Genomic DNA, 27392 nt, shown 5'->3' with positions numbered 1-27392 from the left:
ATTATTTCACATCAGTGAAGTTAAGATGGGCTCATGTGAGTCTGGACACAGCCGTTCTGAATGAAGACAATTCTCTACACACAAGTGCAGAGATGACAACTGATTCAGACTTCACTCCAGTGAGCATGTGTGATCACGCAAACTCAAGTTCAACCAGAGCTTATACTTCTCTCTTCTGTCAACCAAAGGGGTCCTATGTGTCAATCACATGACCTTGCCTATAAGGGGAGTGGTGGCCTACTGTGTCAGAAAGCACACAGAATACAAAGCCTTCTGACTCTCTGGGCCCAATATCAGCCAGTTATTATACAATCAATGAAACTGAAAATTACAGAAGATTTTAGCAATCAATCTCTTAGAACTTTTAGCTACTAACCCTCCGGCAGAACTGAAAGTATTAAGTCTTAACAGTCTCCAACACTCCAGTATTTTTTTTTTTTTTTTTTTGAGACGGAGTCTTGCTCTGTCGCCCAGGCTGGAGTGCAGTGGCGCGATCTCAGCTCACTGCAAGCTCCACCTCCCAGGTTCACGCCATTCTCCTGCCTCAGCCTCCAGAGTAGCTGGGACTACAGGCGTCTGCCACCATGCCCAGCTAATTTTTTGTATTTTTAGTAGAGACGGATTTCATCATGTTAGCCAGGATGGTCTCCATCTTTGAGCCACCACGCCCGGCCAACACTTCAGTTTTTATTATACAGTAATTCTCTGAAATGCAGACCCATTAAAAGAAGACAAAAACCCTCCTTGTCACAGGATGGCAACCAGACACTTCACAACCAAGCACTTTTATGATACCCAATAAAGCCTGACATGATAAACCAAACATTTCAGTGACACCAGAAATGATTTTCAAGAGAGACTCTCCAATAAACGGAATAATCTAGCTAGAAGTTATCTTAAGTCAAATCACCTCCACCATCTGCCCTGGATCCATGCTACCTGTTAACTACTCTCCTGTCGTTCCTAAGGGAGGAAAGTGGGGAGATCAGGATGTGTGGGCATCTGCTGGTTCTAGAACAGGACTTAGCAGGTCAGTTCCTTCATCTGTATTATCCAGGCCCCCTTTGGGAGTCCAGGGATGAAAGAGGTAGACTTCACAGGGTCACCAAGGACTGGACCTTTGTGTTCTCTTCAGGCCTGCTGGGTCTCAGCAGCCATTTGGAAGTGTTAACCGCTATGGCTAAAGAGTGGCAAGTCTGATGGAGAGGCACTGATGATTCTCCTCAGGTAGGTCACCTAAAAGGAGTCTCCTCCTCATGTTTCTCTTGATTTGATTTACAGCTTTTAAGCAAGACTCCATAAAGCCCTCTTCACTCTCACCTCTGGCTGGATGCACCTCCATCTCTGTGCAGAGGGCATGAGATGCGGAGTTAAGATGCTTCTGGGTCAAATTCTGTTCTTGCAACTTAAGCAAGGTTCAGACCTTTAGGGAACCTCAGCTTCCTCCTCTGGGCTATTGTGAGAACTGAACAAGACTGTATATGGGAAGGGTTTAGAAACAGCTCAGTATATAGAATACATACAATTGTGCTGTAATTAGTTTTTATCTATCCAACCTTCCTGTTAAACTAAGTGCACCAATATTTGCCTCATTACTGTCTTCCTGGTGTCTGATATACTGAAGGTGCTGTAAAAACGCAGCTCATCAATGCAGGCCTGGATCTGGGAAGTCACAACTTCCATAAAGTCAAGGTTAGTGGACTAGGTCTATATGCAGATCCTAAAAACCCACTGGTAGACTTTTCAAATATTCCTCATGAAGATCAACCTACAAGCTTCTGGGCCTTCTCTTTTACTGCTAAACAATTCTCACTGCAAAGGTTTTGACATTTAACCGAAGGACATTCAACTGCCATAAAAGTTGGTGCTTTTTCCAAAACAACAACAAAATCCTGCTATTTGTAGTTAACAAGCCAGATTTGTTTTTTAGTAACTATTACACAATTTTTTTTTTAGTATTTGTAGTTAATAAACCAGATTTGTTTAATAACTATTACACAAATGAATTATTTTTTAGTGTATATATAGGCGCATTGTGGAAAATAGGGGAAAAGCAAGTTGGGGTGGGGGGAGCACCATAATCCCATCACCAATTTGTCTGTATTTTCTTCTAGCCTTTTTTTATGGTTTAAAAATAATTTTTAGGCCAGCTGTAATTGTAATAACACAATGTAACTGTGCACATTGCTTTTCCCCATTTTAAACTGTAACAGACTTCATGCATTACTGATTTTTAAAAGTCTAATGAAAAAGAAAATGGAATTGAGATTTGGAAGAATTAACTTGTTTAACAAATTACAAACCATTTCACATTCAAAAGACATAATGATGATTGCCTAACTCTCTTACTTTGTAAGTACTATTTGGCAGGACTATTTAAATTACTGAGCTTTTTTTAGATTTGGGGGAAACACTAAAATTTTGTATAGTTGTTTTCCTGTTACAAAAATAATGCATGCTCATTATACAACATGTAGAGAAAATTTCAATAATTTAATGTTAACATTTATTGAATGTGGACTATGCACCAGGCACTAATCCAAACGCTATATACATAGATTAGCTCATTTATTCCTTATAACACTTACGGAAGCATAGATTAAGTAACTTGCTCACTGTCTACTCACCTAGAAGTATGAGCCACAAATCATTATGCTATGTTCTAGGAGTGAAAAGCATCAATAATTTACTCAATCAAATGCTTCAACTGTTTCAGAGCATAATGTCATAGGCAAGAAACAATAATAACACTGTACCCTTCATAGTTATTTAAAATTATTATAAACCACATCTCTGTGTCCCAGTGGAGCAATTAGTAAAACGAGAAATCATCTGTGGCATGAGCTAAGCTCCTGGTTCAGCCCAATTCTGTGCAACTGACATGCATTAAGACAAAAACAAGAAGATTTAAAGGGTTTGTTTTAAAGACAGAGGCTTTTTTTTTTTTTTTTTTTTGAGACAGAGTTTTGCTCGTGTTGCCCAGGCTGGAGTGCAATGGCCGATCTTGGTTCGCCGCGACCTCTGTCGCCCAGGTTCAAGTGATTCTCCTGCCTCAGCCTCCCAAGTAGCTGGGACTACAGGCATGCACCACCATGCCCAGTTTATTTTGTATTTTTGGTAGAGACAGGGGAAGGGGGGGCGTTCTCCATGTTGGTCAGGCTGGTCTCAAACTCCCAACCTCAGGTGATCAGCCCACCTCGGACTCCCAAAGTGTTGGGATTACAGGCTTGAGCCACTGTGCCTGGCAAGATAAAGACATTTTAAAAATCTTTTAGATTTTAGGAAATGAGTCAACAATGTGATGAGTAGAGTCCCTGAATTAACTGAACACCCAATCTCATGAAAATTTACAAATAAAACAACCACTCACAATCAGCCTAACACTTCTTATGGCTTATCTGTTGGCCTTGGACATCAGTACATGCGAAAGTAAATAACAGGATACCCGTGGGTCACGTGTTTTCATACTTTAATTAAGAATTATACTTGGTTAAAGATGAATACTTCAGTTTCTGGCTACTTTCCTACCTAGGGCTAATAAACACAACTATTTGAAATATAAATTATCTTTAAATGTAAAGGATAATGCAATGTTTCTGTCAAAATTACTATGCAACTGTAACTTTGGCACTAAAAGCATATTAAAACTATTAATCCTTTAATCATAATTATTCATATTGTTGTGGTAGAAACATCACACACACACACATACCAGTTACTTTCTGTGGAATTTGAAATTGCTCTATCTAGCATGTCCGGAAGGTTGAAGCTACACCTTGCAATTTATCCAGTAGCCTGCTGCTTGAACAAGCTAGATTAATATCTAATAATTTTGACCATGTACTGTGTGTTAAGTCCAGTTTAAGTGTTTTCCAAAGACTGTTTCACATACTTTAAAGCCCTACAGAGAGAAACCATTATTATCCCCATCTTATAAATCAGACTGAAAAGGTTAAATAGCTAATATTTTCATCTAAGTCTGTCTGACTCCAAAGCCAACACCCCAAATCACTGTTAAACAAGCTTCTCTTCCAAGTTAGGGCTCAGAAAAATTCACTTGACTTTCACAACTTGCCTTTCTAGGTTAAGCTTAAGCTGACATAAAACTCCAAATTAAAGCAAAACACAATAAATCACTTAATTCTAAATTTGATTTTTTTTCCTGCTAGACAGAAGTTTTCAACAATTAAAAAAAAAACTAATCTGATATTGGCTAACCACTTCCTCGAGTGTTCTGACCATGAAGCCCTTTGCTCTCACACTTTAATAAACCACCGATATTCTCTAACAAGTGACAACACAAATCCACAAATCTAATTGTTAGAGAGCTTTCAAGTAAGATTGGAGCTTTCTGGACAGTAAATTTTTATAATACTATTTTTTTCAGGCTCTTGTGAAACACAGATTCACATTTTCATATATTTCTACACAAATCTAAGTGCTGTGTGCCCTGTTGGGTGTTCGATATCTAGTAAATTACGTGAGTTAAATACAACAAAAATAGGACTGCATTATTTATAAGGTCTAACGACGCAGTAGACTTTTTAGCATTTTTTGGACTTAAACCAGGGCTTTATGGCGCTGGTTAACTATTAGAGAAGGCAAAGGGACTGAACATTTTATCTGAAAGTCCTTTTATCACTTAAGACTCTGTAAAATGTTTGATTACTTTAAAAATTGTGTGTGTGAATCATGTTAGTTTACTAGAAAAGGGGCTTGCTACAAGTACATATAATTGGGTTAAAAAAAAAAAATAAAACAAAACAGCTCCTTACTTGAATGTGATTGTTTTGGCAATAGTAAAATTCAATCCCGTCGTTCTAGCGCTGCCTGCCTTCCTGGTTCTCCTAGGTGAGGGCCGCCATCCTGCGATAATTTACTTCGAGAGCTGAGAAGCGCTGGCAAGGGTGCAGTCTGGTGACTAGCACTTTTAAAAACAAAGCCAAACTCCGCTTTTAAAATAGAGAAGGCACAGACGCAGACCCTGCCTCTGACGACATCCAAAAGATTCATTATAGACAGCCTATTCAGGCGAAGCTACAACCGCCCCAGGAAATATAAACTGTGTCGGCAAAGACAGCGGGGGGAGAGGAAGTAACTGATGGGAAGGAAGCTAATCATGTGAAGTTTGTCCAACTCCACACGGTCTAATAAATTCCCGTTTGTTTCCGCTGGGAGCAGCCATTAAACGCGCCCTGACACGTGGGCGCAGGAACCTCCCTTCTACCTCTGGCGTTCAGAGATTTCCTTCTCTACCCACTTGTTTGTATACAACCACGCCCGGCAGGATGACCACCAGATGACCGGCCGCGGCAGTGCCTCCACTCAGCCCCAGCTGGGCAAAGTTTCACTCCACCGCGGCGACGTGAACAAGAATCACGGCTTCCTTACCGTGAGTTATGAATGATTTAAGCCAAGTTTACAGGACACACAAAGCGAGGGACGAGTGAGTGACGGGAGGCGCTGACAGGGTTTTAAAGTTAGCTTTTATTGATACGCCCTAATTACAATGAAAAACACAAGTCACCCTGACCCACGGGATAACTGTCGGGGCAATAATTTTTTTAAGGAAAAATCACGCAAGACTGAGCCTCAATCTCCCCCTTATCACCTGCAAATACAGTCTGCAGAAGGGCAGCCTAGGGACCCCACTCGGGGGTCCCTCGCAGGGTGCGTCATATGGGCTCTCCCCTCTGCGACCCGCTATTTCCCTGCTAGACCCCCAGCGCCCAGCGGATTCCAAGGCTGCGCTCCCGCCGGCTGGTCCCGGGAGGTAGAAAGTAGGCAGAGGGGCGTGGCGTCTCTGTCGCCCCCAGATTCCAGCCCTCCTCCAACGCCTGGCACCACCAAAAGCCAGGGCTGGGAACACTGGGGGCCTCCCAATCGGGCGCGGGGCGCACGGCCGCAGGCTGGCGAGGAGGCAAACGAGCTCGCGGGGAGACCTTTCCTTCCACCCCTAGCCTAGCCCCAGCCGTGGGGGCACCGGCTCCCCGCGACCTCGGGTTGCCGCCCGTCGAGGGCGACCGCGCGGTTTCTGCCTCTGGGTCTGGGTGTCCCTTGCCCCCTTCCTCCGCCTCTCCCCGGTCTCCGGCGCCCAGCGCCCCGACCAGTCCCCGCCCTCCAGGACACTCTTCCCTCCTTCCTTCCTTCCTCCGCTCCCTCCCTCCATCTCGCTTCCCAGCACCCGGGACTCGGAGGCGGCCCCCGAACTCGCTGGCCGACGCCCCGCGCCGCGCCCGGACCCCGCGGGGACCCGACTCACCACCCGCGCCCGCCGCTTGGTACTCACCCGCCTGCTGGTGCGCTGCCCCGCCGTTGCCGCCGGGACTCGGTCTCTAAGGGCTCCTGGAGACGGCTCCGACCTCTCCTCCTCCTCCCCCTGCTCCTCCGGGCGCCGGCTCCGCCTCGCTGGGGTGGGCGGGGCGGCGGCGGCCCCAGGCTCCTTCCTCCGCGCCGGGCCCTGCCTCCAGCCCAGACACCCTGGCTATGTTGCCCCGGGCCGCGGAGCCCGCGTTGTGGCCCGGCTGGAGGAGGGGAGAGGCCTGGCCTGGGGAAGCTCGGTGGACGTCTGGCCATCTTTGGCCATCCCCCTTCCCCTAATTCTCATGGAGGACCTGAAGTTCTAGGAGTTGAGGGCTCCCACTCTACGACCCGCTCCTCCGCGGGGCCGCCCTGACGCCTCGCAAGTTTCCTTCGCGTGCGAACGCCTCGCCAGCCCCTGTGCCAGCGGTCCCCAGGGCTGTGAGGATGAGCGCTGCCAAACCCCTACACAAAAGTTTGGCTCTGCCCCAGACACTATGGAGGAAAACACTCACAGTAACATTTAAAGGGCCCTGGGGCCACGGAGAGACGTTTCCCAGAAAGTGGAGGTATAACTGCGGATTATTGAATTTGTAGTACATCCACCCACCATTAGCTTCCCGTCCATCTGCCCCAACCCCCTGAAATTTGTTTCCTAATGTCCAGTACCTGGAAGAGTTCTGCCCAATGAATTAATCGGATTTGGTTGGTCTTTTCTGGAATGGTTCAAGGTCGGGTAAATGGAGGAGCCATTTCTGCTTCCACAGATTTCGTACTATTCCTTGGGCCATTCGACAAACATTACCGAGCACCCGCTGTGTACCAAGCGCGATGCTAAAGGTGATAGGAGAGGTATAAAGATGAAATCAGACAGGGGGCTTGCCTTCTTGGAGTCCAGAAAGAGTAAAGAAGCTGAATGTTCAGAAAACCACTCAGCGGACTTCTGGAGTATTCCTAGGTAACCGCTTTCTTGTTTGACAGGGTGGAGAGAAAAGAGGTGAGGCCAAAGTAGGTCACTTAGAACCAGTGTGGGCAGAGTCCGCACTTGAAATGGAGTCTGAAAGCATTGGTGAGGGATGTCTGTGTATTGAGTTTCACCAACTGAGGACAAGTGGGCCCTGGGGAATCTGGAAACTAGGGACTGCAGTCAGGGCATTATATTCCCTCTTGCTTTCCTTCTGACCCCTAAGCAAGTATCAGGCTTAGTGAAATGATTTGCACATGTAGAAGAGGTGTCACAGGTAGAGTCGGTGTATGAATGCATGCCTTGCCCCAGGGGTGTGATCTTAGCAAGCTGCAGATGAAAGTGGTTTTGGGGGTGCAAGTCACAGGCTACCAGAGAGGTCTTTATTTCCTGTTCTGTTCAGCATTAGGAAATGCTTGACTGATTCACAGGTACTAACAGTTCAAATGATACATCTGAAACAGAACAGCATGACACCACAGGGACTGAGAGGGTGGCATACTGGAGTTTGTATTTTTTGGCCACAGACCACAGAATAGACTTCTCTAAGCCATACTACTAATTTCCCTTCCTGGGACACTTTATAGTTTAATAAGTGCTTTCATGTACTTACTCTTACTTTTCTCTCATTAGTCTCTTGCAAAAACCTGGAAACTGGAACACCAGTAACTTAAGTGGCCTGTTGGAAGTTTTCTAGTTGAGTGCTGTTCAAAGTGTGGTTCATAGAATAGTGACAGTCTGCAAACCGTTACCCATCTACAAAGGGATGAGCATAGAAATTGAAGATGAGCATGTAGAAACTTATAGCAGTTTGACAGAGTAATTTTATGTCTGTTGAATCGTTTAAAATGCAGCTTTGTATTTTATGTCTGTTTATTTCATTTTTCTCTTATCATGTAGAAAGGCATCAGCCTGCAACAGATTGAAAATAAAATATCACTGATAGTTTGAGAAGCACTAATCGAGTTAGTATTAGGTTGGTACGAAAGTTATTACTGCAATTACTTTTGCACCAACCTAATAGCAAGGCAGGAATGATAGCAGCTAATACTTAACCAGCACTTTCTGCATGGCAGGTGTCGCTTTAAGTGCTTTACATATATTAAACCTTTTACTCCTCCTAACAACCTAAGGACGTCGTCACAGTAAGGTTAGGTCATACAGAGCAAAACTGGCAGAGCTAGGATTCAAACCCTGGCTGGCTGACCCCATATTTTGTTCTTTTATCCATGCCCTCAATCCAGTATCCTTTCTACTCTGCTGGTGTTTCCCAAACTTAAATGATTCACATTCCATTTTCATGCCACTGTAATTCCTATTTTTTATTTATATTTTTTATTGACTCACTTGTTATTTTGTACATGTATTACCCTGGCAGTTAGTAACTCCAAGCAAGTAATCATGGGTTTGATAAGCAAGCATCAATCTTCTACCCTAGTTCATGTTAAAGTACATGCCTAATTCCAGCAGTTGCTGTCAGTGCTTGGCCATATCCCCTCCAATCCTTTTCCGGTTTTGTGCACACTGGTTCCAGGTGTGCGTTCATTCCCACCTGCCAGCACCTGCATCTTATTCTCAGAGTACCAGCTCCAGCTGCAGGATTTGCTTTGCCTGGGCACAGGGTAGCTGGAAATGCCTAGAATTAATGTCCTGCACCTCCATCCCTAGCCTTTAGCCAGTGTGGAGGAATAAATATTTCAGCTCCTTTGCTCATATTTGTGATAACTGGGTGGATCTACATTGTCTACAGAGTTCCCTATGCCGTTGGGCCAAATTTCATGAGCCTATTTGGTTTCTTTTTTTTTTTTTTCTCTACTTTTAAACTTTTTTTCTTACTTTTTTTTATGTTCTTGCTATAAAATAGTTAATGAATTATTTTCGACTCCCTCACCCAGTGGCATTCAAAACAAATAAATCAGTTTCCTATGAAAGAGTGTCAGTGGAGTGGAGTGAAATTTATGCTTTATGAGATAAGGTCTTTGAGATTAAGTCCTGGCTTTGCCATTAACAAGTTGTGTGGATTTGGGACAGTCACTTAACTTTGCTAAGTCTCTGCTTGTCTTTAAAATAAAGGGATTGTAAGAGAATGCCTCTAAAGTCCCAATTCTATGGAAATTAAATTTTAGTTTTAAAAAGTGGCTTTCTTGGCCATTTAATCCCTCACGAGACAAACAAGAGAAGTGGTTTTATAATTCAGGAAAGTTTTTTTTTTAATGAATTGCAATTCATATGTCAATCTACTGTGAATTTCTATTTAATATTCAATAACAACACCATAGCTAAAGGATGAGTCAGAAAGAGATGGTGAAGAAATTAAAAAGTGAGGCAAATCAGTCAGTCTCTCGGTGATTAGGTCTCCACAGACTTCGAAACAATTCTTTTTTTTTCTTTAGAGATGGAGATCTTACTTCAGAACAACATTTTTGGGATATTAGCTTTGCTCCCTGTGGATTTTATTGGTCCTGTTGCACATGGCTTCACTTTTTGTCTGGACCTGCCCTGGAAGTCAGGGAGAACTCCCTCCTTTTGAGTAGGTCACCTGGGAATAAGTGTCTTCCAAACTGGTTTTTCTGCTCAGTCAGAGGCTGCCATATTTCCATGTAGAAGTTAGGTCAGGGAGAAGCACCCACAGTCTTGGAAATCCCCACGTAACCTGTTGAAACGTGTATTGCCATAGGCAGGAGCTATGACCAAAACTGGCTACAGATCAGAAGGCAATTTAGCATAGTTCCACACTCACATGGGTGGAAATCTCCAGACGCCTGGGTGGGAGTGACCCAAAATGGAGGCACCCATGCAAGTTAGTTGATTACTAACTTAATATGAGCTCTCTGACTTATGACTGCAATAGGCTCCCTAGCTCTAGGGAGTGGAAGTCCCCAGATACTGTTGTCTAGAAGTCAAAAATATGGGCTCAAGAGTTAATGAATTTCCAATCATTGGAGGAACTCAACCAGCGGTCACTTAGAAAGTAGAGATGTAGGGGATACCAGAGATGCAACCCAAATGCCCATCATAAGAGATAAGATACCTCCCTCTAAAGCACTCTGAAAAAAAGATACAGATCTAAATATGTTCACATGAAAAGATGCCCTCAATGCATTCTTGAGCATAGATAGCAGATTGTAAACCATCATATGGAGAATTTTCCATTCATGTATAAAAAAGCATACATACACACGAATCTCTTCTATAAGTGTATCTGCAATTATGTTTGTGAAAATAGTAACAGTGACTTTCTCAGGGTGGTGAGATTTCAGGTAACCTATCTTTTTTTATACTGCATGAATTTTTTCACAGTGAATGTGTAGCTTTTCTATAAATCATGTCTTTCTTCATATTATAAATGTATCTTTTTTCATAATACAAAACGACAAAAGGCATTGTGCAGACCAGGAGTTGGCAGATTATGACCAGAGGACAAAAGGACCACATCTTTTGTAAATAAAGTTTAATTGGAACACAACCACACTCATTCATTTCCCTATTGTCTATGGCTGCTTTTATTTTTAGGTAAAGGTAAGAGTTGAATAGCTGTTAAAGAGCTTACGGCTTGCAAAGCCTAAAGTATTTATCTGCCCCTTTAGGAAAGAAGTGTGGCAACCTCTGGTGTAGACAATTAAACTAGAAAACGTTTTCAGTATGGCAAATTGCAACCTAGATTTTACTTTTTCAGATTTCAATTTATTTGAATTTCTATTAAAAATATGTATAGACTGTGTATTTTAAAGTATATCCCAGTTCTGAGTAGTGATTATAACAGAGCAAAGTGACAATATTAGTATTTGGGTAGCTAAGGTCTGTATATTCTCCTTCTTCTTCCTCTTCCTTATTCTTTTCCTCCTCCTCTTCCTCTTCCTTCTCATTCTCCTGATAAGATCACCATCTTATTCTACGGTTTGCCCTCAGATGCTGTTCTACTTGAGAAAGTACCAGGAGGAGAACTGAGGTTTCTCTTTCCTGGCTTGGATCTCTCCAAGACAGAATAATTGAGGAAGTCCTTGACAAAATAAATTGTCCTGGCGGAAGAGAGGCAAGGTTCTAAAGAATAGACCTAGACCTGGAGAAGAAAAAACAGGGAAGCTGAAGGAGCCCAGCTAAGGAGGAGGGGAGGGTGTCCAGCTCCAGAGGAAAGGCTGGGAATTGGATGGAGTAAATCTCTCTCTTTTCCCCTTCCCTCATCAGACCCTTCCCACACAATCCATCTAGCCTCCAGATATACAGAGGAGGTTTGGGGGTTTTTCTCCTTCACAGTCAGCGGTATCCAGCATCAAAGCTCCCATCTGCAGAACTCACATGAGCAAGGCTAACTAATGCCCGTCTGAGCAATGCCAGGCCCTTGCTGATTTCCAGAACTCAGCCAGAAAAGTTGGATATTGGCCTTGATATGGAATGTACTCAGATACCAAGTAATTAAATGGTTCAACAGAAACACGCTCTTTGTCAGCCACTCACCTTAGACCTTCCCTGAAGAAAACATAGGCCCCTGCAGTGTCAGAAAGAAAAGCAGCCTGTGAGATGGTTAGATTATTGGTTCACCTATAGCCTATGCTATTGGGTTTTGACTCATACACAGGCAACTCTGTGGACCTGTAAGCTAAGTTAAAAAGGGAATGGAAAGTATTTACTCTGGCACTTTGATAACAAACCTGTTAATTTCATTTAGCTTTGGATACTGGTGAGAATGGAAAGTACCAAGTCTGCAACCTCGGTGACTCCAATTTACATGGTTCCCAAAATAAATAAAATATTTTTTCAGAACATGGAGGAATCTCAGAAAATGTAATAAAAATGCTATTTTCTTTCAGTATTCCAGTATTACATATTTTATAGTACTGAAATCCTGGCATTATTGTTGCCATTACTCATTTATCTCAGTATTTTTTAAGAATAAAAATATGAACCATTTCTGTCTTGAGACTACCCAGAGAATTACATACCACATTAAAAATTTAAAGGTAATAGAAGTACATTCATTTAAAGAGTGTTCTGACCACATTCCTTGCCTGTTTAAATTCTCCACAGGTGTCTTATTGTTTTTTTATTTCCTATTTCCTGGATTACTAGGGAGATTGAGCACATTTTCTTCTATTTATTAGTCATCTGCAGGCCCAATACCAATTTGGGCATGGATCTACTTGCAGAGGTCTTTGATGGATTGTGCTGGATATTTCTGTATTCCTATAAATATCCTTGAGCTTTATTCTGGAATATAGTTAAGTTATTTGGAAACAGATTTGTCCTTTCAGTTCTTGCTTTTAAGATTTGTTTAGCAGGGTTGGAGCAGTTACCACTGTAGGATTTTTGCCTCTATTGAAGCAAAAGGGGATTGTGTGTCTGTTCAATGCTCCATAAATCTTGAGTTTTTTTTCAGCCTGGTTGGTGGGAGGAGGGACTCTTCCTGGCCCTGTGTGAGCATCAGGTACTGTTCCCTCTAATACCTTGCACATGGTTCTTTTCTCAGCCTTGGGTAGTTGCTTCGCCTGCCTGAGCCCATTATCACTCACCATACTCATGCTAGTTTCTGGGTTTTCTTTCTGTACACTCTCTTCTCTCTGGTTCTCTGTCTTAGGAATTCTAGTTGCCTTAATCTCTTCTTGTCTCCATCTCCTTAACTCAAGGAGTCCACCAGATTCTTCCTGAATTCCCCTGTCTGCTGCGGCCTGGAAACTCCCTCAGGGGAGGGTGCTGGAGGAGTCGTAGGACACACCTCATCTGTTTCCCATCTCTCAGGGATCACTGTCCTCTTGTCACCTGATGCACGTGTTTTGCAAACTGTTGTCTCAATTATTTTGCCTGTTTTTAGGTTGCTACGGGTAGGAGGGCAAAACTGGTTCTTTACTCCATCTTGACTAAAAGTAGAAGTTGCCCCCTTTTAACTTAGTGTTATCTAATATTATTGCCTGCCCCCCTCATCATGCTGTAAGCTCTGTGAGGGAAAGTACTATGTCTGTTTTGTTTTCTATCGCCTCCCCAGCACCTGTAACATTGCCTGACACATAGTGGTACTCATTAAATATTGAATGACTGAATGAAAGCTAGACCAGGATGGAGATCATGAGAAAACTCGAATGATGAGCAGGAAAATTGAACAGATTTTGCTGAGAGTGGAGGCTCCTATTCTGAAACCAGAAGAATGTAGGCCAAGTTCTATTCAATTGCAAAGTGAGGACCTTGAGCACTGCAATGCTGGTGACTTTACTCAAGCTACTCTGTCTGTAAATCTGCCAAAGTTCTTGGCAGATTAGGTCACATTTTTGGAATCTGCTTGGAATTCAGGAACATGGTGGTAATATTGAATCATGATTTTGACCCTTCCTCTTAATCTGATTGGCTCTAAGCCCTTTACAAATATTAATTATGTCTCACAATGGAATTGCCACCTTGACCTCTTTTCTTAGACTGCTAACACTGGACACTGCAGTGTTCAGCCCTCCTGTCCCATAATAATGTACCTACTCCTCCTTCCTAATAAAGGAAAGGATGGGGTGCTATTTCTATCAACAACCTTAAATTATTTAGTCAGTATCCTCAAGATGGACTTGACAATTGAACAATTTTCTTAAAAACCTCACTTGACAATTACAAAAGCCTCTCTACTGTTTTTTCTGACTCTAGTCTCCAAGACAGTCCTCTGAGGTGCAGGAAAAAATGTTAGAAATCACAGCTACATTTAATTTTTGTCTTTTCCTTTTGTTATTATGGTAGGTCAGGTGTATAATTTACAAAGACACATATGTTAGGACTACATGCTCAAAGTCCTTACCGATGAAGTATACACTCAAAAATGTTTGGACATCACAGATCTCGTCTCTGAATTCCCTGTAGTTGAGGCTGGCTTACTCTTCCTATGAGGCACCTCTAATTGTGCCCCTTTCTTCTGCAAAACAAACAAACAAAACCTCAAAACCTCTGAGGCTTAAGTATAAGAAAACAACTTTTACAGCAAGCTGAAGTTGAAAAGAAGGGAGTTTTTCTATGTAGATTCAAAATCCAGTCTGCAATTATTTATTAGTCCCCACATTTATGTAGTACATTATAATTGTATACTGTGCTGAATGTGGCTACAGGGCTTCTGATTTCAGAAGAACATGAGTCTTCTCTCAGCAAAGATTTGTATATATTTAGTTCTCTGTGAAGCCTCTCAGGTCCACTAAACTATGGACCCAGAACAAGTACAAGGCTGTGAATATTTCCTAGGTGCCATGTTAACAGACTGAATTGCTAAAGAGATGATAGAAATAACAAACTTTAAATATATGAAGTTATTTACCATAAAAGTAGTTTGCAGAAGTGGCAATAGAGTAAAAACAAATCTGCAATACACTGTGGGGTGTGTGTGTGTAGGGGTTGCAGCAGGGAACACCAAAGTGCCAGACACATGAATGAAGAAGATATTTTGGAAGAGGAACCTCTGGCCTGGACTCCCCATCTGACACCAAGTAGACTAGAAATGAACTGCTCGGTTGAGCCTTTACTGAATTCCTAACACACACACACACACACACGTAACACACACTCATGAACAAAGTAAAAAGGTTATTTTACTTCTGTAAGTTTTGGGATGGCAGACCTGAGAGTTGTACGTATCATCTGAATACCTGGATCCAACTCTGCCTGCAGCAAGACTACCCTTGGGTTTTTCAGTAAACCAGTCCATTGCTTTCAGTGTGCTCAAGCTAGCACAAGTAGAATTTCTGTCCTTTGCATCCAAAAGAATTTGGAATAATGCAGTAGCACTGTCTCTTTTAACTCAGATGCAAAAACTTCAGCTAATCATATTTCTCAGTTGGTGACTTATGCTTATTTTTTATCTGTGCAATGGCCATCTCCTAGTTGATTGATTGATTGATGGTTTTCATTCCTATACTTTTTACACTGTTCCTACCCCATTTCTTTCCTGTTTGTAGACATTCTAAGTCTGATGTGTATCTTAATTCTTACATGCCTCTTTTTATTTGCATGTGTCCTTATAAAACATATAAAATTTATTTTTGTGTTGTTTTAATGGTACCGTATACTCTATATAAGAAGAATACTTATGAGTTATTCAAATTAAATGTCATGGTGGTCTATAATTTTCTTCAAAAGTTATAGATTTCTTCTGTAAGAGATATACATTTTAATAGTGTCTATTTTTCTTGACAATTGTTTTGTCTTCTTGGCATTTTAAAAAAGAACTTTTATTCTCTGAATACCTACTTCTTCAGCCCCACTGATTGATTCCACATATATACTTTATTTTTTAATAGTAAATATTCTGGTTATATTAATACTTTCTCATCTCTTTGAAAATATTAATTATATATATTGGGCTTTTTTCCTGTTCTTTTTATTGTCTTTATTGTTTCTTTTGCCTTTCTTTTCTTTGGTGTGTTTTAAAACATTTCTTCTTTTTATCTGTATCTTTCATGTTAGCAGCTTTCCTTAAATGTTGACTGATTCTTGGCTGATTCTAATTGGAATCCTTGTGTGGGTCCAGAACTTACGGAGTGGTGACAATAGGTAACAGAGCAGAGATTTGGCTATTTTGTCTTCAGAACTCTATTGGTTTCTATAGATTTCTTCTCTAGGGCTAGTCAGATACCCCCAAAAGGAGATCAGATACCCCACTTGGGGTTAAGGGGAGGATTTAAGCCTGGCTGCCAGCATTCCAGGAGTCTGGATAGCTCATCATGGTTTTTGTTTGTTTTTAATCTAGATATTCACTTAATCATCTTGTTTTCAGTACAGTACTCTGTATTCAACTGTTTGATCATTCATTTATTCATTAAATATATATTGCGTGTCCCCTTAATACTTTAGGCCAGGCACAGTTCTAAGTGCTTGGGGATACACTAGCAATCAAAACATGAAAATCCTGTGCTCATGGAGCTTACATTCTAATAGGATACGTGTCCAGTGTTCTGCCAGGGTAAGAGAGGGATGGGTGGCTGGCTGCAAAAGGAAGTAGCAGAAATCTGGAGTTCCAAGGGGCCGTCATGAAGACTTTCAAACAGTCTTCCTGCTACGGTTTGGATATTTGACCCTTCCAAACCTCATGCTGAAATTGGATCCTCAATGTTGGAGGTGGGGCCTAATGGGAGGTGTTTGGATCTTGGGGGTGGATTCCTCATCAATAGATTAATACCCTCCTTGAGTATTAAGGGAACTTGTTCATTGGTAAGTTACCAATGAGTAAGTTCCCTCTCCATTAGTTCCCATGAGACCTGGTTGTCAAAAAGAGCCTGGCACCTCTCCCAGCTTATCTTGCCTCCTGTCTCATTATGGGGTCCTGTATTTAGCCTGAGGTCCTCACCAGAAGCAGATCCCCAATCTTGAACCTTCTAGCCATCAGAATTGTGAGCAACTAAACTTTTTTTCTTTATAAGTTACCCAACCCCAGGTATTCCTTTATAGCAACATAAAACAGACTAAGACACCTCCTGTTTTCAGCTTTAACCCACGTTCCTATTTTCAAAAGTGCTTGGTGCCTCCAATCTCTGAGCTTTTCTGGGTTTTAGTGGAATAAGCTAGCTTGCTTTTGTTGGCATTCCCCCTAACAGACTGAATTACTAAAGAGACATTTAGTAATTCAAATATTCTAGATATTTGGATTTCAACTTTCCTTGTTCTGCTAAGCCAGTTGCCTTGTCACTTGGATGTTCATCTACTTTCTATCTCTTATCTGTTCTGGTCTTCTCTCATTTTCCTCCTTCTATGGACTTATACCCCCTTTTTTTTTCATTTAATGTTATTTTAATGAGATTTGTTTGAAAGGAGGAATAGAGATAATCCTGTGTTCAATCAACTGTGTTTAACCATGTGCCAGCAACTTTCTATACAGGCACAAAGTTATTTGCCTGACAGGTAAAAAGCGGGGGCAGCCTGGATAATGGTAGTATCAGATTCTGATTTCTGATAGTCACATCTTTGTCAAGCTGTATTGCTTGAATTGAATTTGGGATGAGATCACAGAAAGGTACATAAGCATCAATGTTTCTAGGCCTCCCATTATTATGGCTCATTTTCTTCCTTTCTCTCTTTTTCTTTCTCTCTCTTATTTTCTTGCTTTCTCTTTGTTCTTAGGACATGTTTTATTTAACTTTCTTCTCCCTCAAATTACGTTTTTGTTTTCTCTTATTACTGACCTTCATGTTATCTCTTATTTTAAATCAATGTAGAGAGAATGTTTTTGACTAAATTTCTAGTCATTGCATGCATGTATTGTGATTTACAGAATAAAACAGTGTTTTTTAAAGAATCGAAAGAAATGATAGGAACACTAGCAGCAAACATTAAACACTTACTGTGTGCAAGGCACTATCCTAAGAGCTTTATATGTATTGCCTTATGAAATCTCTGTTATCACCTTATGAGGTATCATTTCCACTTTATGGATGAGATATCAAGTCTTACTACCTTATTTTATAAAATCTAAGCTAAGAGAGAGTAAAAACTTGCCTAAATCCTTACAGCAAATGAGTGAAATTATAACAATATTCATGAAATGAATATGTTTTATTTATTATTAGAATTATATGTATTCCTCATTAGGAATTTGAAGTGGGGTTTGGTACCCCAAACCTCTAAGGCTCCCTGCTGAGGGAGCCACATATCTAAAGATCAATAGCTAATTACAAGACAAAGAACCAGATAATTGATAGAATAGCAGAGATTGTCTTGTTAGCTGTGCTGGAGGGTTGAGTCTAGAAGCCAACATGGAGTTTTCTACTCCCTTGAGTGGGGACTGGCCGAGTCTAGAATAGTTAGGCCTGCACAGCAGGTTCTAATCCACTGACCTAACCAGCTGTGCAATAGAGAAAGGCTGGCTTGCCTCACCCACACCACTGCAGACCAGAAAGCTGGGCAGAGAGCACAAGTATTGCTAGGCTTCCCTCAAGGAGACAGCTTGTGTCCAGATGAGATTCTCATAGGGTAACAGGATGTAGAGATGGGCCCACTACACATGGGCGCATGTAGTAGGAGAGGACACAGGACACAGACAAGGCAGCCATCAGGAAGTGATCCAGTGTGAACCAGGCGCCATCCACTGGGATTGGCATCCTCTTGCTTCCTCCTTGGGGATCTGTGAGGTGGTCTCTAGAAGTATGGGCAGGAATGTTCTCTCTCCTAGAAGCTGGGTGGAAGTGTTCTTTTTTCTATGGGTTAAGGTGGAAGTGTGAGAAGAAAAAATAGGTTCCCTTCTTAACATTTCTGTTTGGATAAAAATTTAAACATTGCTTATGGCTAGTTCTGTATTCTAAATTCAAAACAACTTTTTTATTTTTATTTTTATTTTTTTTTTACTATTGAATTTTTTCTATTTATTTATTTATTTATTTATTTATTTATTTATTTATTTATTTTTAGATGGAGTCTTGCTCTGTTGCCAGGCTGGAGTGCAGTGGTGCAATCTCAGCTCACCGCAACCTCCGCTTCCTGGGTTCAAGCAGTTCCCCTGCCTCAGCCTCCCCAGCAGCTGGGATTACAGGCACGTGCCACCACGCCTAGCTAATTTTTTGTTTTTCAGTAGAGAAAGGGTTTCACTGTGTTTGCCAGGATGGTCTCAATCTCCTGACCTAGTTATCCACCTGCCTCAGCCTCCCAAAGTGCTGGGATTACAGGCGTGAGCCACTGCACGCAGCCTATTTTTTTCTGTCTAAAATGCATTCTGATGTTTTTTCTTCTATTTTATCTTTTAAATCAATGCTGATTGCAACCCACTCAGGGTTACTTGACCCACTAGTGAGTCAGGACCCTCAGTTTGAAAAACACTCATCTAGGAGATTTGTTGACATAATTTTGGAGCAAAAAACGGTTCTTATTTGTAAAACATATAAGTGGTCCTTTGTTTTTACATAGAGCAACAATTAGGGCCCAGATTAGAGAGGACTGGTTGAGACAAGATGCCTAGTTTAGTAAAACTGCAAAGGATGATAAAATTTAAAAGATACTCTTCTTGGGTAGAGAGATTATTCTGAAGTTAACTGAGTCTTATTTTCCTGTGAGTGGTATGAAGGTAGTGCCAAAGATGCAATGTTAGGGAAAGACAAAGACTCTGAGGAGAGAGGGAATTGAAGGGAACACTTTGATCTTACGGAAGTGGGTCCAGTACTGAGGTCCAAATCAGTGACATCTAAGGAGGCCCTGACTGTTACCAGGGATTGGTCTATGGATACCAGGAGCAGAAATGTCTAACACTGGGTTTTGAGTGGTATTCGTGCACTGCATCATAATTACCTCAGGATATCCTCATGTCTTTAGTGAGGCTGGCTAATCACTACAGTCCAGCATCAGGCTAGTGACTAAGGGAAGGAAAGGAAAAGTTGACTCTGTAGTTGAGATACCAATACAGTGTACCAGTACAAGACAACACAAGACAGTGCAAGTCAAGACGGTAACTAATAGCCTATAGCAGCAGTTATGAGACGGTAAGAAGAGACCAGCAAACCTGGGTGGAGAAGCTATCTTGAGTGCAAGGTGGCAAGTGCTAACAAAAGATGTGTATCTTTATCAGGAAGCCTATGTCTTCTTCAGGAATCCTTTTTTTGGAAGGAAGTACTTTTTTAGAAGGGTGGTTGGATTTCTTGCTGTCACAGAGGTTTAGGGATTTGAGTTATTTATTTAGTTATTTCTAGATTTTAAAGAAATTGTGCTCTATATCTTGTTTTCCCCACTAGATCCTGTTCTGTGCCCCAGCAGCCTGACCAGCATGGACTTCACCAATGGGCTCCCTTGTCCTCTAGCTTCTGGCAGGGTTTGGCCAATGGGGGGAAATCAAAGAAAGAATAAGAGATTGGGATATTTATTGCCCTAATTTCTTCCCAGCTGAGTGTCAGTGGGTTCACTGCATCTCCCCAGTGAAAGCCATAGCTCCTGTCAGATGGCCATCTCCACACAGCTAAACTCCTCCTCTTCTGGTAACCTGTTACACCCCTTACCTCTTTAGGCCTAGGGTGGTAATGGTTCCCCTTCTTGCTAGCTTCTAGATACTAGGTTATTATTTGCTGGTTTACCTCAACACTGCCCAATCTTTGTAAGTAGCTACTATTAAACTTTCGTCAAATTAATGATCTGTTTCCTGCCAGATAGTACTGAGCTTAGACTCAGGAAAAAGAGGTCTCCTCTGTCATGGCTCTTTAGCGTGGGCCCCGTGCATTACAGAGCCCACTAATCAAGATGAATGAGTGGAGAAACCTTTTGTAAATGTCTTAAGGAATGTTCAAGGACTTCTTTCACTTGAATCTAATGCTCAGTCCTGGCCTAGTACAACCTGCATTCATAAACATGTGCTTTCATGACTAACACTGCTCACACTTTAGGGGAAATGTTTTTCCACATCTCTTTCCTGTGTCCTCAATAGAAAAGGCCACTATGTCTGGATGTTGTGAGGGTGTATGGCTCATGCTACTGCCAATGTTGGAGGTGGACACTGTTTTAGCGTGTGGAGATTTGAGTGACAGAAGCACTTAGGTTAAGAAAAAAGATAGTTTGTCAAATAATTCCTCTCATTCATACAGTGAATTTCTGTAGGAAGTACAAATAACTTAAGCTCTTTTGATACAACAAAGAGGGCCAGAAGGTGGAAAATAAACTCCAAAAAACTTCAGGAGCCTACCATTGCAGTGAAATTTCTAGGGACTAGAGCGTGCTAGGGTACCCCTCACAGAGAGGATAAGATACCACAAATGGCACCTTATACCACTAAGACAGGGACAACATGTATAGAAGCCTCTTTGAAATTTTTTTTTAAATGGCGATAAGTTCTCACTGTGTTGACCAGGTTGATCTTGAACTCCTGGCTTCAAGCGATCTTCCCACCTTGGCTTCCCAAAGTGCTGGAATTACAGTCATGAGCCACTTGGCTCTTTTTTTTTTTTTTGTCACCACCAAAGCATTAAAAGATTTTTTAATTGAAATTTTTATTGAGTTAAAAAATTTTATCTTACAGCACACAATTGTGAGAAGTAATATTAAAAGATCTCATGTGCTCTTTTCCTGGTTTTCCTCTTGCAAAGCTCTAGTATAATATTATGAACAGGACATTGATGTTAGTATAGTCAATATATAAAACATTTACATCATCACAAGTATTCCTAATGTTTCCTTTTATAATCACACTCCTTTCCACTATGTCATGAACCTCTGGCGATCAGTAATCTGTTCTTCATTTCTATAATTTTGTCTCTTCAAAAATTGTTATAAAAATGGAATAATACATTATGTAACCTTTGGGAAACAGGCTTTTTTTTTTTTTTTTCACTCTATACAATTCTCTGGAGATTTATCCGAGTTGTTGTGTGTATCAACAGTTGATTCCTTTTTTATTGTTGAGTAGTATTCCATGGGATGGATGCACTAAAGTTTATTTAACCATTCAATCACTGAATGATATATGGACTATTTCTGTTTTTTGACTGTTATCAACAGAGCTGCTATAAACATTTGTGTACAGGTTTTTGTATGAACGTAAGTCTTAATTTCTCTGGGATAAATGTATATGAGTACATTACTAGGTATGGTAGTTGCATGTTGAATTTCAAAGAAATTGCCAACAGTTTTGCAGCATTGCTGAAACATTTTACATTCCCATCAGTAATTTGTGAATGATGTAGTTTCTCTGCATCTTCATCAGCATGTGTTGTTGTCATTATTTTTTATTTTAGCCATTCTGATAGAAGTGCAATAGTTTCTCATCATGTTTTAAATGTGTATTTCCCTAATAATGTTGAACATCTTCTCATGTGCATTTTCTATCTGTATTTCTCTGGTGAAATGTCAACAAGGATTTTTAATAAACCACGTGTTAAAATAATGTAGAGGGTAGTATAGTATTATTCATAATAGTAGTAATATTGTTCATAGCATGATTTCTAGGGCTTTCTACCTTAAAAAAAAAAAAAAAAAAAAGAAAAAAAAAACCCTGTATATAACACTCTGTACTAGGCACCAGGGATACAAAGGTAAATTGAACAGATATGGCTCTTTTCCTCATGGAACTTAATAATCTTGAAGTGGGTTGGGAGTTAGAAAACTTAGAAAAAATAGATAAATGTATGTATATAAAACAAATACAAAAAGTATGTGCCCTGAAAGAAAAAGCAACCAAACAGAAAACCAAATGTCATAAAAAAGAATAATGGAGACTCAATTTACATTGAGAGTCAAGAATTTTCAAATTGTACCTGAAAAATGAGTAGTTAATATTCAAGTGCAGTGGGAGCAAGAGGAACTCAGCCCAAGAGAGCAGCACGTGTGAAGGTCCTGGGGCAAGAAAGAGCTTGGGATGTTGTAGAAACCCAAAGAAGGGTAGTGTAGCTGGAATGTAGAGTAGCAGTGGAAGAGTGAGATGAGGTGAGTTTAGCAATGTGGGTAGGGCCCAGACCAGAAACAGAGAAATTGTATTAGTCCAAGCAAGAGATGGTACCGGGTGATGGACAGAGAAGTGGATAGTTCTGAGGTGTATTTTGGAGACAGAATTGATGGGACATGATGAGAAGCTATACAGGAGAGGAGGGAGAGGAAGATGAAAGTATCAAGAATGACTCCCAGGTTCCTTGATTGAAAAACCTGGTTGATGGAGGTGACTTTAGCAAGATGGTGGAAACAAGAGGAGGACTTGGTTTGTATGGAGAGGTTGGAAGTGGATGACAGTCATATTTTTAGGTGAACATAAATTCTGAAGCCTGATGCATGTCTACAGTACAAATAAACCCTATTTAATTACATAGTACAAACAAGAGTCCTACAGCTGAGGCCGAAAGAGCTGAGGCTAAAAGAGACAGCTCAAGTTCAACATACATCACCCTTCCCTTTATTTTTAAAATTGCTCATGAATATTTGTTAAAAGTACTGGCTGGGTGTCCACCAGATGGCAACATTTCTTTAAAAAAGCCCAGATTTAGAAGCCATACCTTCTTAGCTACATTGAGGTGGATTCTTGGAGGGGCACGCAACCAGAGTCTAGTCAAAATCACTGAAAGTGCAGCCCATCCTGCTGAGTTCTTCTATTAATGTGCATAGGTGGAGGCAGTTTTATGAGAAAGATCCTTTTGTGGCCTCTTACAAGAAGGCTCATGTGTTTCAGTGGGTACCTATGTGCATGTACTATCTAGGACTTATGCTTCATATCATGAAAAGCCCCTTAATCCTAAAGGTTCTTAGTGCAAGCACCTGAGATGGAAGCCTTAGATAACCTCTCTGAGTCTCTTTCTTCATCTGTAGAATGTTGTATATGTATTAGTACCAACTTCATTGGGGTGTGAGTGTGAACTTAGATAATGCATGCCTATAATGTGTCTAGCAGTCCTGGGACAAAGTAAGCACATAATACATGGTAGCTCTTATTATTATTTCCACAGTGACCCTTATCCCCACTTTCCCTGCTCTAAGACTCTATTCTTTGTCAGCCTTAGTTGTGGGCAGCCTGCCAGGCATGATCTAATAAGTGAAGCACATGAGTCATGGCAAGATGACTGACTCCCTTTCAGGTTCTCTTAGTACTTGGCTCCTGGAAGGTGCTCCTCCTTGGTAATCCTTCCTCCCAACTGCATTGACTACAAGATGGAGTCTTTCTGCAATTGACTTGTCTGATTGGACAGGCAAGCCATGAAGATGGAGAGCGAGGAAGCTCCTGAATGGAATGTGGATGCTGGAAAATCACCGCCTCCTGATACACTGCAATGAATTAAATTACTCTCTATTTAGTAGCTTTTCCTCATCTATTAGAACATGTACAATTGCTATCTGTTAGGATCATATATTCCCAGCCTTCCAGGTAGGATAAGTCCGAGTGCTGTTTTGTTTGGAGCTTTACACAGTATGAATATAGCACAAATTTACCTAGGGAAGAAGTTGACTTGATGCTAGTGCCTGTGATTCAGCCACAGGGAATATTTATACAGCAAAGCCAGCCAGCTGTCCCCACTGTATTTATCTTCTTCCCTATTTCCTACTAGCTCAGGCCACCAGATACTTCACTTTCTTTTATAAAAGTCTAAAATATTTGGGTGCTTTGAAAATAGGTTTTCAGAAATGTTACCAATTAACACTATATATATATATGTGTGTGTGTGTGTGTATGTGTGCATGTATATATATTTATATATGTGTGTGTGTATATATATATTATATATATATATAGTGACAGGGTCTGCTCTGTCACCCAGGCTCAAGTGCAGTGGCACAGTCATGGCTCAGTGCTGCCTTGATCTACCTGGTCTGAAGTGATCCTCCTGTCTCAGTGTCTCACGTAGCTGGAACCACAGGTACATGCCACCATACCTGGCTAATTTTTTCTTTTCTTTCTTTCTTTTTTTTTTTTAAGAGACAAGACCTCCCTGCATCGCCCAGGCTGGTGTCCAACTCCTGGGCTCAAGGATCCTCATGCCTTGGCCTCCCAAAGTGCTGGGATTACAGGCATGAGCCACCGTGTCTGGCCTAATTAATACTGTTATTATCTAATAGCATTGCTTTTCAGTGGGGGCTTTCTATTTCATGTGGGGGCTTGCGAGGGGAGGGTAATAAGGGTGTGGTGAGAAATGGATAGGAAATGTACCTTTATCATAAAGGGAAGGAAACAGTTTTTTTGGTCTTTCACCTGTATTGCAAGTAGCAAAACAAATGTTCATGTTTTCAGTCTATGTGAGAGATTGCTAAGAGAGCAGGGTGCTAAAATGTGGTCATGTGAAAAGCAGGTTGTCATTCTTCCTCACGTGTGCACAGCGTAGCTCAGTTTATAAGGCACACTATTTCATTGGCCTTTTATGTAAATTTTATATTGTAGGCAGCGTTGTTTCCTACATTTTCTTCAACTGATGCTCAGAAATGTCAGGCAACTTGGCTCATTCAACAAATTTGTGTTGAGAGCATACTATTAATATGTGCAAGGCAGTGTTGTAGGTAGTGAAGGAAATCCCTGCCCTCATGCAGTTTATGTTTTAGTGGGGAACACACACATAGATAAAATATGTAATATACCACATAGTGATGAGTGGCATGGAGAAAATAAAACGGGAACTGGAAAGGGGATTGTGTGTGAGTGTGTGTTTGGAGGTGGTAGTGTTGCTAATTTAAATGTAGTAGTGAGGGATTGCCTGATTGAGATGATGGTATTTTGGTAAAGACCTGAAAAAGGTGAGAGAGGAAGCTCTGTGGATAGCTTGATGAAAGAGCATTCTGGGAACAGGCAAGGACAGTTGCAAAAACTTAAGAGGAAGAAACATGCTAGAGCAGAGCGAATGAATGAGACAGCCAGGAAATAAGATTTGGAGAGGTTAGGAGGAAGGTTGAGGTCTTCGGGGCCATCATAGATTTTGAGGAGGGGTACATGATCTGATCTAGATATCTAAGCATCACTCAAGGTGTTGTGTTGAAGTTAGAATATAGAGGGCAAGGGTAGAAGCAGGGAGATCAATTAGGAAACTATTGCACTAGGCCAGAAGAGATGAGGATGGCTTGGAACAGCGGGACAGTGGTGGTGGTGTGAGAGGTGATTACATCTCGAGCCAACAGGGTTTGCCGGTGGATTAGCTGAAAGAGGTGAGAGAAAGACAGGAGTGAAAGGTGACACCAAGGTTCCTGGAAGGATGGAGTTGCTGTTTCCTGAATGAGAAGACTATGGGTCAGGCAGGTTTGGTAGAGGAAAGTGGAGGAATAGATTTAGACATAAGTTTGAACTTTAAGTTAGACATCTCCATGGAGCTGTTGAGTCTGGGGTTCAGTGTAGGAGTTCTGGCTAGATAAATAAAGTTGGCCATCTCCAGTATGCCGACATTATTTAAAACCTTGAGATTGGAGGGACTCACCAAGGGAGCGAGTATAGATAAAGTGGGAGTCTGAGGGCTGAGCCCTGGGGTCCTCTGGGACTTAAGGGTGGGGAAATGAAGGGAGGATGCATCAAAGAGAAGGAACAACTGGTGAAGGAGGAGAAACCACGAGGACATGATTTCCCCAGAGCTGCGTGAAGAGAGTGTTTCTCGGAGAGGCAGTGATCAACTGTGTCAAAAGCTGTTGATGGTTTATGTAAAATGAGGACTGAAAATGAGCAACTGGATTTAGCCAAGCAGCCCCAGTTATTCTTTCCCATAGCAGTCTTTTCTCCATTGACAGTATCTGAATTTTTCCCTTCCCTTCCCTTCCCTTCCCTTCCCTTCCCTTCCCTCTTCCCTTCCCTTCCCTTCCCTCTTCCCTTCCCCCTTCCCTTCCCTCTTCCCTTCCCTTCCCTCTTCCCTTCCCTTCCCTCTTCCCTTCCCTTCCCTTCCCTTCCCTTCCCTTCCCTTCCCATCCCTCTCCTCCCCTCGCCTCCCCTCCCCTCCTCTCCCCTCCCCTTCCTTATTTCTCTTTCTCTTTCTTTCTTGTTTGCCTCTTTCACTGGATAGTAATAGTAACCCCTATGAGAACAGGGACCATGACTGAGGGCATAGTGGCTGACACATATTAGGAATATGTTACGCAATTTATCTTTTTGGTTTCTGTTTTGACCACATGTTGTCCATTTCCCTTTCTCATCTTTCTAATGTTCCAAATCACTTTGGGGAATTTCCACTCTTCTGTTGTGTGTGGTCTTGATGGGATGGCAAATTCTGTGTTTGCCTCCTACTGTGGAAGCCAAAGCGAGCAGATGCCGCCCCAGACCCCTACACCAGGGGGCAGGCTGTGTCCATCAGAGGCTCCTGAGTTACCCATGGACAAGAGGACGAGTCGAATCCCAGCATCTCTGTCCTCACCAGAGCTCTCCTGGTGAGAGCTGTTGCCATGGTTTCCGTTTCCCAGGCCTCGGTGTTCCCCTGCTTCCTGCCATCACCAAGCCTGCTGCTCCAGCCCCTGTTTCTCTGAGCTCCCAATATCCTTCCAGTAAATCCTGTTTTGCTTACATTAACCAGAGCCAGTTCCTATTTCTTTCAACTTAAAAAGTTCCCAACACCTAAGCACTCAATACACATTTGCTGAATGAATGAAAAAGTATGGTTTTCATTTCATGAACGGCGAGTCTAAAGTTCAGAGAGGCTTACCACGTGTCTAAGGCCACATGTCTTCCATCAATTCTTCTATGCTTACTTTTCACATTCTCAGATCTCTGAAATCAGGATGCTTTTCACAATTGGCAGTGTCTTACAATCAAGTGGAAGTATTTTTCTGTTTTTAG

The 27392-nt window shown here is 41.6% G+C and overlaps 1 protein-coding gene and 1 long non-coding RNA gene across 7 annotated transcripts in view; one reads left to right on the top strand and one right to left on the bottom strand.

Moving 5' to 3' along the window:
• Nucleotides 1-6417, bottom strand: part of GNG12 (G protein subunit gamma 12) — a 128737-nt gene extending 122320 nt beyond the window's left edge. Inside the window, exon 1 of one of the 4 annotated variants that reach the window (XM_038001476.2) lies at nucleotides 6290-6417. The gene's annotated coding sequence lies outside the window, so the exon portion shown is untranslated. Of the gene's footprint in view, nucleotides 1-4775; nucleotides 5075-6289 lie in introns of those variants that run through there. The other 3 variants (XM_007978345.3, XM_038001464.2, XM_007978347.3) reach the window with 3 other exon arrangements.
• The window catches only part of LOC103224646 (uncharacterized), a 292391-nt gene continuing 270198 nt past the window's right edge, over nucleotides 5200-27392 (top strand). For all 3 annotated transcript variants that reach the window (XR_012089632.1, XR_012089634.1, XR_012089633.1), the window contains exon 1: nucleotides 5200-5392. This is a non-coding gene — a long non-coding RNA (uncharacterized lncRNA). The remainder of the gene's footprint in view (nucleotides 5393-27392) is intronic.

The sequence above is a fragment of the Chlorocebus sabaeus genome, chromosome 20, assembly GCF_047675955.1.
Source record: "Chlorocebus sabaeus isolate Y175 chromosome 20, mChlSab1.0.hap1, whole genome shotgun sequence".
NCBI lineage: Eukaryota > Metazoa > Chordata > Mammalia > Primates > Cercopithecidae > Chlorocebus > Chlorocebus sabaeus.
This window is presented reverse-complemented; position numbering and strand designations above follow the sequence as displayed.